Consider the following 10,178-nt stretch of genomic DNA (forward strand, 5'->3'; position numbering starts at 1 on the left):
ACATGAAACTGAGAACGTACACCAAAGAGCTCATCACTGTCCTGGGCAGCGCCATGGTCAAAGACACTTACGAGGGCACGGTGCACGAACTGCCACTCTGGATTTTCCCGGGCGATGGCCCCACACTGCTTGGAAGGAGCTGGCTGGGCAAAATCCACTGGAACTCGGATGACATCTGAGCGCTATTACATGTCGATGAGGCCTCATGTATCCAGGTTCTTAAAAAATTTCCTTCCCTTTTTGAGCAAGGCATTGGAAACTTTTCTGGGGCGAAGATGCAGATCCACTTGGTCCCAGAGGCACGACCCATTCACCACAAGGCACAAGTGGTACCTCACATGATGAGGGAGAGAGTGGAAGTTGAGCTGGACAGGCTGCAACGCGAGGGCATCATCTTCCCAGTGGAATTCAGCGAGTGGGCCAGCCCGATTGTTCCAGTACTCAAAAGTGATGGTACGGTCAGGATTTGCGGCGATTATAAAGTAACTATTAATCGTTTCTCACGACAGGACCAATACCCGCTACCTTAGGCAGACGACCTATTTGCGACGCTGGCAGGAGGCAAGACGTTCACCAAGCTCGACCTGACCTCGGCCTACATGACGCAGGAGCTGGAGAAGTCTTCGAAGGGCCTCATCCCATCAACACGCACAAGGGACTGCTCATCTACAACAGATGCCCGTTTGGAATTTGGTCGGCTGCAGCGATCTTCCAGAGAAACATGGAGAACCTACTCAAGTCGGTACCACGTACGGTAGTTTTTCAGGACGACATATTGGTCACAGGTCGGGACACCATCGAACACCTACAAAACCTGGAGGAGGTCCTCCAGCGACTGGATCGCGTAGGGCTGCGGCTGAAGAGGTCGAAATGCGACTTCATGGCAACAGAAGTGGAGTTTTTGGGGAGAAAGATTGCAGCGGGCGGCATTCGGCCCACAGACGCTAAGACAGAGGCTATCAGGAATGCGCCCAGGCCACAGAACGTCACGGAGCTGCGGTCATTCCTGGGACTCCTCAACTATTTTGGTAACTTCCTACCGGGGTTAAAGGTGAGAATTGGGTATTGGGAAAGAACCAAGTAATTGCTTTTGAGAAAGCCAGAAACATTTTATGCTCCAACAAGCTGCTTGTATTGTATAACCCATGTAAAAGACTTGTGCTTAGCATATGAGGCGACGTCGTACGGAGTCGGGTGTGTATTACAACAAGCGAACGTTGCGGGGAAGTTGCAACCTGTCGCCTATACCTCCAGGAGCTTGTCAAAGGCTGAGAGGGCCTACAGCATGATTGAGAAAGAGGCATTAGCGTGTGTGTTCGGGGTAAAGAAAATGCATCAGTACCTGTTTGGCCTCAAATTTGAGCTGGAAACCGATCACAAACCCCTCACATCCCTGTTCACTGAAAACAAGGGGATAAATACTCATGCCTCAGCCCGCATACAAAGGTGGGCACTCACGCTATCAGCATATAACTATATCATCTGCCACAGGCCAGGCACCGAGAACTGTGCGGATGCTCTCAGTCAGCTACCATTGCCCACCACGGGGATGGAAATGGCGCAGCCCGCAGACTTGTTGATGGTCATGGAAACATTTGAAAATGATAAATCACCTGTCATGGCCCGCCAGATTAGGACTTGGACCAGCCAAGATCCTCTGCTGTCCCTAGTAAAAAAACTGTACTGCATGGGATCTGGGCCAGCATCCCCATTGAAATGCAAGAGCTAATCAAGCCGTTCCAGCGGTGAAAGGACGAGCTGTCCATTCAGGCAGACTGCCTGTTGTGGGGTAACCGCGTAGTGCTACCCAAAAAGGGCAGGGAGATGTTCATCTCGGATCTTCACAGCACACACCCGGGTATAGTAATGATGAAAGCGATAGCCAGATCCCACGTGTGGTGGCCCGGTTTCGACTCTAACTTAAGAGTCCTGTGTACGGCAATGCAGTGTGTGTGCTCAGTTGAGCAACGCGTCCAGAGAGGCACCACAAAGTTTGTGGTCCTGATCCTCCAGACCATGTTCGAGGATCCATTTCGACTATGCGGGCCCATTTCTCGGTAAAATGTTCCTGGTGGTGGTGGGTGCTTTTTCCAAATGGATTGAATGTGAAATAATGTCGGAAAGCACCGCCACCGCCACCATTGAAAGCCTGAGGGCCATGTTTGCCACCCACGGCCTGCCTGACATACTGGTCAGTGACAACGAGCCATGTTTCACCAGTGCCGAATTTAAAGAATTGATGACTCGCAATGGGATCAAACACGTCACCTCGGCCTCATTTAAACCAGCCTCCAATGGGCAGGCAGAGCGGGCAGTACAAACCATCAAACAGAGCCTTAAACGAGTCACAGAAGGCTCACTCCAAACCCGCCTGTCCCGAGTACTGCTCAGCTACCGCACGAGACTCCACTCGCTCACAGGGGTGCCCCCGGCTGAGCTACTCGTGAAAAGGACACCAAACCAGACTCTCGTTGGTTCACCCCAACCTGCATGATCAGGTAGAAAGCAGGCGGCAGCAACAAAATGTAAACGATGGTCGCGCCACTGTGTCACGGGAAATTGATCTGAATGACCCTGTGTATGTGCTAAACTATGGACATGGTCCCAAGTGGATCGCGAGCACGGTGATAGCTAAAGAAGGGAGTAGGGTGTTTGTAATCAAACTAGACAATGGACAAATTTGGAGAAAGCACCTGGACCAAACAAGGCTGCGGTTCACAGACTGCCCTGAACAACCCACAGCAGACACCACCTTTTTCGAGCCCATAACACACACCCAAAGGATCAACGACACCATGCCGGACCAGGAAATCTAACCCATCACGCCCAACAGCCCAGCAAGGCCAGGCTCACCCAGCAGCCCTGCAGGGCCAACAACACGCCAGCCCAGCGAGGGCACAGCCAACACACCAGAACAGACATTTTTACCGAGGCGGTCCACCAGGGAAAGAAAGGCTCCCGACTGCCTCACTTTGTAAATAGTTTTCACTTTGACTTTCGGGGGGGAGTGATGTTGTGTATTTGTAAAGCATGCACTCCCATGTTCCGCCACCAGGGAGCGCATCCCCTGAAGTCCCAAGGGATCCCAGCATCCTGTGTGCAGCCTCATCTGTGTTAGGAACACAACAGTTTTAGGTTCAGAAATGCCCTGCGCTTGCGATTTATTAGTTCTTGGATTTCCTGGTCATTCTCATCAAACCAGTCCTGGTGTTTCCTGGTTGAGTGACCCAGCATCTCTTCGCAGGCATTGGTTATGGTGACCTGGAGGGCAGACCAGGCGCTGTGGGCACTCTGCGTCTCGGGGTCATCAAGGGATGCAGTGATGCGCTGGCTGTATAGGGCTCTTAGCTGGGTCTTTGAGTGCCCCGGCATTGATTTCTCTGCGGCACTGCTTCTGTTGCCATCATTACTTTGGGGCTATGTTAATGTTGATGGTGGATCGGATTAGGCAGTGGTCCGTCCAGCAGTTGTCGGCTCCTGTCATGTGCGGGTGATATGCACATACTTGCAATTTGGATGATGACATTGTCGAGTAGGTGTCAGTGTTTGGAGCGAGGGTACTGCCATGATGCCTTGTACTTGTCCCTCTGACCGAACAAGGTGTTGATGATGACAAGGTCATGCTCTAGACATTTTGTCAGGAGCAGGGCACCGCTGGAATTGGTTTTCCCTACCCCCTCTCTGCCAATCACACCTCCCCAGAGGTCTGTGTTCTTACTGACTCTGGCGTTGAAGCCGTCGAGGAGGATCAGTTTGTTGTCCGTAGGGACGTGGGACAGGGATTGTTCAAGGCTGGAGTAGAATGCCTCTTTGGTCTCATCTGTTGCGTCGCATGTTGGGGCGTACGCACTGATAACTGTGGCGCAGTGGTTCCGGGATAGGGTGAGTCCGAGAGTCATGAGATGTTCGTTTTTCCCGCAGGGGGAGTCTCTGAGGCGGCCGACCAGCTTCTTCTTGATGGCGAAGCCGACTCCATGGAGACGGCGTTCTTCCTCTGCTTTACCTTTCCAGCAGAAGGTGTAACCTCCACCTTGTTGTTAGAGCTGGCTTTCCCCTGTCCACCGGGTCTCGCTTAGGACGGCGATGTCGACATCGAAGCATCTAAGTTCCCGGGCAACTATGGCGGTGCGGCGTTCTGGTCTGTCGCTGTTGGAGTTGTCCATGAGGGTCCTGACATTCCAGGTCCCGAACTTCATTTGAAGGGTAGAAGATGCCTGTGGTGAGTTCTTTTAATGTGGGTTGGCCGTTGCACACTGGCTACCACACGGGCTTAGCAGAACGAGGTCTTGGTCCAGTGGCAAGGGGGTCCAAGTTGACTGGAGACCAGGCACTGCTGTATGAGCCTAGTTGCCTATGGCGAGATCCGGGCCGTAAGCTCAGCACTGAGCACTGCCCTTCAGTGAGATGGTGAGAGATCCGAGGCCTGGCTGAGGGCAGGCATTGGGAAGGTCAGAGGTCCGTACTCCATGTTCAACATGAAGGAGTACTGATTCATCAGCTGAGGGAGGGTGGTAGGTGGTAATCAGCAGGAGCTTTCCTTGCCCATGCTCGACCTGAAGCCAGGAGACTTCATGGGATCCGGAATCAATGTTGAGGAATCCCACCCAGGCCCACTCCCTCCCGACAGTCTACCACTGTGCTGCCATCCCTGGTGGGTCTGTCCTGCCGGTGGGACAGAACATACCCAGGGATGGTGATGGAGGAGTCTGGGACATTGCTGAAAGGTATGATTCTGTGACTATGACAATGTCAGGCTGTTGCTTGACCAGTCTGTGGGACAGCTCTCCCAATTTTGGCACAAGTCCCCAGATGTTAGTGAGGAGGATGTTGCCGGGTTGACTGGACCGGGTGTGCTGTTGTCGTGTCCAGAGCCGGTGCCGAGGTCGATGCCATCCGGTTTTATTATTATTATTGTTTCTTGTAGCAGTTTGTTATAACTGAGTGGCTCGCTAGGCCATTTCAGAGGGCAGTTAAGAGTCAACCACATTGTTGTGGGTCTGGAGTCACACATAGGCCAGACCGGGTAAGGACGGCAGATTTCCTCCCTAAAGGACATTAGTGAACCAGAAGGGTTTTTATGGCAAAGTCAAGGCAATGGAGCAGTGTAGCGATCTAGTTGGGTAAAGATAAACAGTGTGCGACAGGAAGGGACAGAGTTTAAAGATAATTGTGCATCAACAAATAAGATGAAAGCAGAGAATAATGGTAAAAAGTTAGAACTAAAGGCTCTTTACCTGAATGCACGGAGAATCTGTAAAAAGATTGATGAATTAGTGGCACAAATAGAGATAAATGGGTATGATCAAATAGCCATTAGAGTGATTGGAGCGTGGGCAGATACAGCAGGAGTGGCGAGGTCGGGGCGAAGGAGCGGCGAGAGATTGTAGAGGGACGTGATTGGGGCCCAGGGGAGGCGTAAGTTTGGGGCTGGGGCCCAGGGGCAGCCGGGACCAGCCCACACTGCGATATGTGTGCACACTAGGTCTGTACAGCGGATCTGGTCTCCAGTCGTCTAGGTTAATCCTTGCCACTGGACCAAGACCTAGCTCTGTCAAGCCCGTGTGGTGGCTGGTGTGCAACGGTGACCCCATGTTAAAAAAATCCACGCACAGGCATCTTCCACCCTTCAGGATGTAGTTCAGGTCCTTCATAGAAACACCTGTGAACTCATCCTTTTTTGGAGTGGAAGCAAGTCATCCTCGTTTCGAGGGACCGCCTATGGTGATGATTACAGAGACATGGGCCTGAAGTTTCCAGGGTGGTAGCAGGCTCGATTGGTAGCGGGTCGGGTGGGAAAGTTGTTATTTTTGACATCGGGTCAGGAACCCGCTGTCATCTTGCTCCCACCCACCTTTCCCCCAGGTGCATCTGTCATCGCGGAGTTGTCCTGATCGGCAGTGGCGGGCGACCCAACTGAAATCATTATCAGGTAGTTTACAGGCACTTAAGAGCCCCGTCTGTCAACCTGAGGCATGAGTTCCATGGCCATTGCTCCAGCTGATTACTTGACAGCACGGAAAACAAATCAAAATAAAAACTTTCACCACCTCGCATACATATCGCCCACAATGTCGCTCGCCCAAAAAAACGCCCAGAACAAGTGGAACTAACTGGAACTAAGCACACGTTATGGACTCCATGTTCTACATCAAATGTCGCATCCTTTAAAAGGCTGCTGTGCTTCAACATCGAGGGAGTTCAGATGTACTCTGGAGGTCATTGGAGTTGATGTCAACATCTGTACAAATATCTTCACCATACTGTGACCGATTGGAATTTAATAGGTGTCTTCGTCGGGACATTCATTGTTTGTGACCTATCGGTGGAAAACAGAGAGCTATTGCAATGGGGCCTGTCCTTTCTCATCCTCTCTTGATGACCACTTACATGCTGCAGACTCGAGGTATGCTCCACAGCATTAAGTGCCCAATGTAAGACATGACAGACTGATGAGGAGGACCAGATGTTACACCCCCCGCAAGTATAGGGAGAAGCAGTCTTACCTCACCTTTCCCGACAGCACATGCCTTGGGAGACTGCGCTTCCAAAAAGAGGTTATCAGTGAGATATGCCAGCTCATAAGGGGAGATCTGCAGCCTGCCAGCACCATCAGGACTGCACTGTCCGTCGAGGTCAAAGTAATTAAGGCACTGTCGTTCTACGCGCCGGGTTTTTTTCAGGCCATAGCTGGCGACATTTGTGTACTGTCTCAGTATGCCACACATTGATGCATTAGACAGGTCACTGAAGCCCTGTACGCATGCATGAGGGACTTGATCAGCTTCCCTATGACCAGGGAGGCACAGAGTGAGAGGGCTCTAGCATTCTCCAGAATTGCAAACTTCCCCAAGGTGCAAGGAGCAATAGACTGTACGCACATCGCGATGCGGGCACATTTTCAGGATGCAGAGGTTTTCAGGAACCGCAAGGGATTCCACTTCCTGAATGTTCAACTCGTTGTCGAGCACCAGCAAATTATTATGGCAGTGAATGCTAAATTTCCGGGCAGCATCCATGATGCTCACATCCTGCGTGAGAGCGCTGTATCTGACTTGTTTACAATCAGTCACAAGGTCAATGCTGGATGCTTGGTGACAAAGGATATGGCCTCGCCACCTGGCTGATGACCCCCCTGCATGACACCCATACCGAAGCCGAGAGGCGATACAATGAGAGCCACAGAGCCATTCGTAATATCGTGGATAACACCATTGGAGTGTTTAAGCAGCACTTTAGATGCCTGGACCACTCAGGAGACAAGCTCCAATACCACCCTGAGCAGGTAGCTCAATTTGTGGTGGTGTGCTCTATGCTGCACAACTTGGCTATCAGGAGGGGACAAGAATTGCCTGATGAGTCTGACAGTCCACCTCATCAGAGAGAGGAAGAGGAGGACGAGGAGGCGGACGCTGACCGGCCCAGACAATCAGGCTGACGCTGAAGCCATGCCCCCACTTCCTGTAGACCACATGAAAGGGCCTGTGGTGGCATGATAGCTGCAAGAGCCTTACGTCAGGAGCTCATCAATGAACGCTTTGCCTGAAAGAACGTTGGTTTATTTACAAGGCTGACACACTACTGGGTGTGCAGGTCATACATCAATGGTGGGCATCACCTTGGTGAGAGTTAAAGTTTAAGTTGATTGAAGTTAAGTGTAATTATACCCTTTGATGTTAAGGAATCACCAGCGAGTAATAGTGTAGCTATCTGAGCCAATGCACAAGAAGGTTTTGTTAAATAAAAAACATTTAAACTGAACAGTTGTCTGAAATCATGTATTTCTGTACAAACCAACCCCCCCCCACTGCTTCTCCTCCCTACCTCTACCCCTTCCCCTTCTGATTCCAAGCCGCCTGGCCGAGGAGATCCACAGGCGATGCTTCACTGGGGGAGAAGGGGATTACGGCTGTACCCGCTGCTCGGACGGATACGAGAGAGGACGGTCCCGAGGTAGGAACGTGCTTCGAGCCAGAAGCAAGATGTTGCTCCTGGCTCTCATGTGTGGTTGGCAATGGGGGTGTAGCACCTTGGGGTGCAGTGCGGTGCTCCGGGACCACTGGGAGCCCTCTAGTGTTCCTGGCTACCAGCTCCAGGGCCTCCTCCATCCCTTCCATGTTATATCTTATTTGTTGGACAAAAACTCGGTGTCAACTATGTTCTTGGTGCTTAGTACGCTTTTGCTGCTGATGAATCTCCCTCGTGCCTCCCACAACAGCCAAACAAGCACACACCACACTCACACACGCTTTCAGTCCCTCTCAGCTCCCTCTCTCTCTGTCTTCACTTCTGCGCGTGTCATGATGATCCTTGACCTCCTGAATCGCGGGAATCGAGCGTTGCCCTGCCGTTGCTAAGGACGCCGACACTTTACGGCAGAAGGTCAGCAAGATTTACCGCTACCGCCCATTTCATATCGCTCATGGCAATGCCCAATTTCAAAAATGGAGACTAGGGGCTAGAACCTCCACTTTTTTTGCATGCTTAACGCCCACTTAACGCCCATTCTACCGCTGAAATGACGTGTAACGCCAATATATCGCCTATTTTGGCACAAAATGGAAACTGATGGGCTTTTTTAAGGAGACTTATTGTCGAGCGTTATTTTCCCAATGGGCTTAATGCCAGGAAAAAATATCACCGCCCGCCCACTTTTTTTGGGTGGAATCAGCAGAATGGGCGATCCCAACGCCCATAATATCGTCCAGCGTTACTTTCCGCACGGAATTAACGCCGAGATTCAATATGAATGCCCGCCCACTGTTCTTTATCGTAAAGAGCATATTTACCCAAACTAGCGGCCATGGAGATCGACCATTGTCAATGTCACTCCCTCGCACACATATCGCCCACAATATCGCTCACTTAAAAAAAACGCCCACAGAAAGTGGAACTAACCAGAACGAACGCCAGCGGATGTGGCTGGCATTTGTTAAATCCCACTCTTATGTGAGGAGCTGATATCGGAAAGATTTGCCCGAAAGAGCGCTGATGTGAGTGACAACGCTGACACACTGCTGTGTGTGTGCAGCTCAGACATCAATGGTGCCCATCAACTTGGTGCCAGTTAAAGTTCATGTTGATTGATGTTAAATTGTATTTAACCCTTTTGTAGTAAGGAATCTCCAGTGTGTTAAGGTCCAGCTATCTGAGACAATGCGCAACAAGGTTATGTTCAATAAAAAAAGTCTAATACCAATATTGGTCTGAAATCATAAGTATCACAGCCAATAACACCCAACCCCCGCCCACACCCCACTTTTTCCACCATTGACATAAATCACATGTTCAACATGTCCAGCAACACAGAACACAAAGGCAAAGCAGGAGTGTGGTCCCCAGCCCCCATACATTACAACAAATTGCATACACCCAGATGGAGATATAACACAGCCATCACCTGTAGACATGCACCTCACTTTCATGTACATGTAAATCAATGTAATACTTTCACTTGCGGATCCCACAAGGTCGTTCCATCCTTTGCAGCATTGGTTGCCCTCACACACCTTGTTGGTTGCCGACGAGACCACCTCTGCTATCTTGGTCCATATCCTCTGGTAGGCCTTTGGGGTTCGGTTTCCCACGCCCTCCCTGTGTCAAATCACCCCAGCGTAACGCAACCTCCTGCAGGAGGAAGGCATTTGTGACTGTGACAAAGGTAAACTATCTCTCCTCATCCTCCTGGACCTGTCTGCAGCCTCTGACACGGTTGACCACTCCATCCTCCTTCAACGCCTCTCCACCATTGTCCAGCTGGGTGGGACTGCACTCGCCTGGTTCCATTCTTATCCATATAATCGTAGCCAGAGAATCTCCTGCAACGGCTTCTCTTCCCACCCCCACATCGTTACCTCTGGTGTCCCCCAAGGATCTATCCTTGGCCCCCTCCTATTTCTCACCCTTGGTGATATCATCCAAAAACAGAGTCATTTTCCACATGTATGCTGACGACACCCAGCGTTACCTCTCCACCACTTCTCTCGACCCCCGCTTGGTATCTAAATTGTCAGATTGCTTGTCCGACACCAGTACTGGATGAGCAGAAATTTTCTCCAATTAAATATTGCGAAGACCGAAGCCATTATCTTTGGTCCCTGCGACAAACTGCGTTCCCTAACCACTGACTCCATCCCTCTCCCAGCATCAATCTGAGGGTGAACAGAACTGTTTACAACCGA

Source organism: Pristiophorus japonicus, chromosome 14, assembly GCF_044704955.1.
Source record: "Pristiophorus japonicus isolate sPriJap1 chromosome 14, sPriJap1.hap1, whole genome shotgun sequence".
NCBI lineage: Eukaryota > Metazoa > Chordata > Chondrichthyes > Pristiophoridae > Pristiophorus > Pristiophorus japonicus.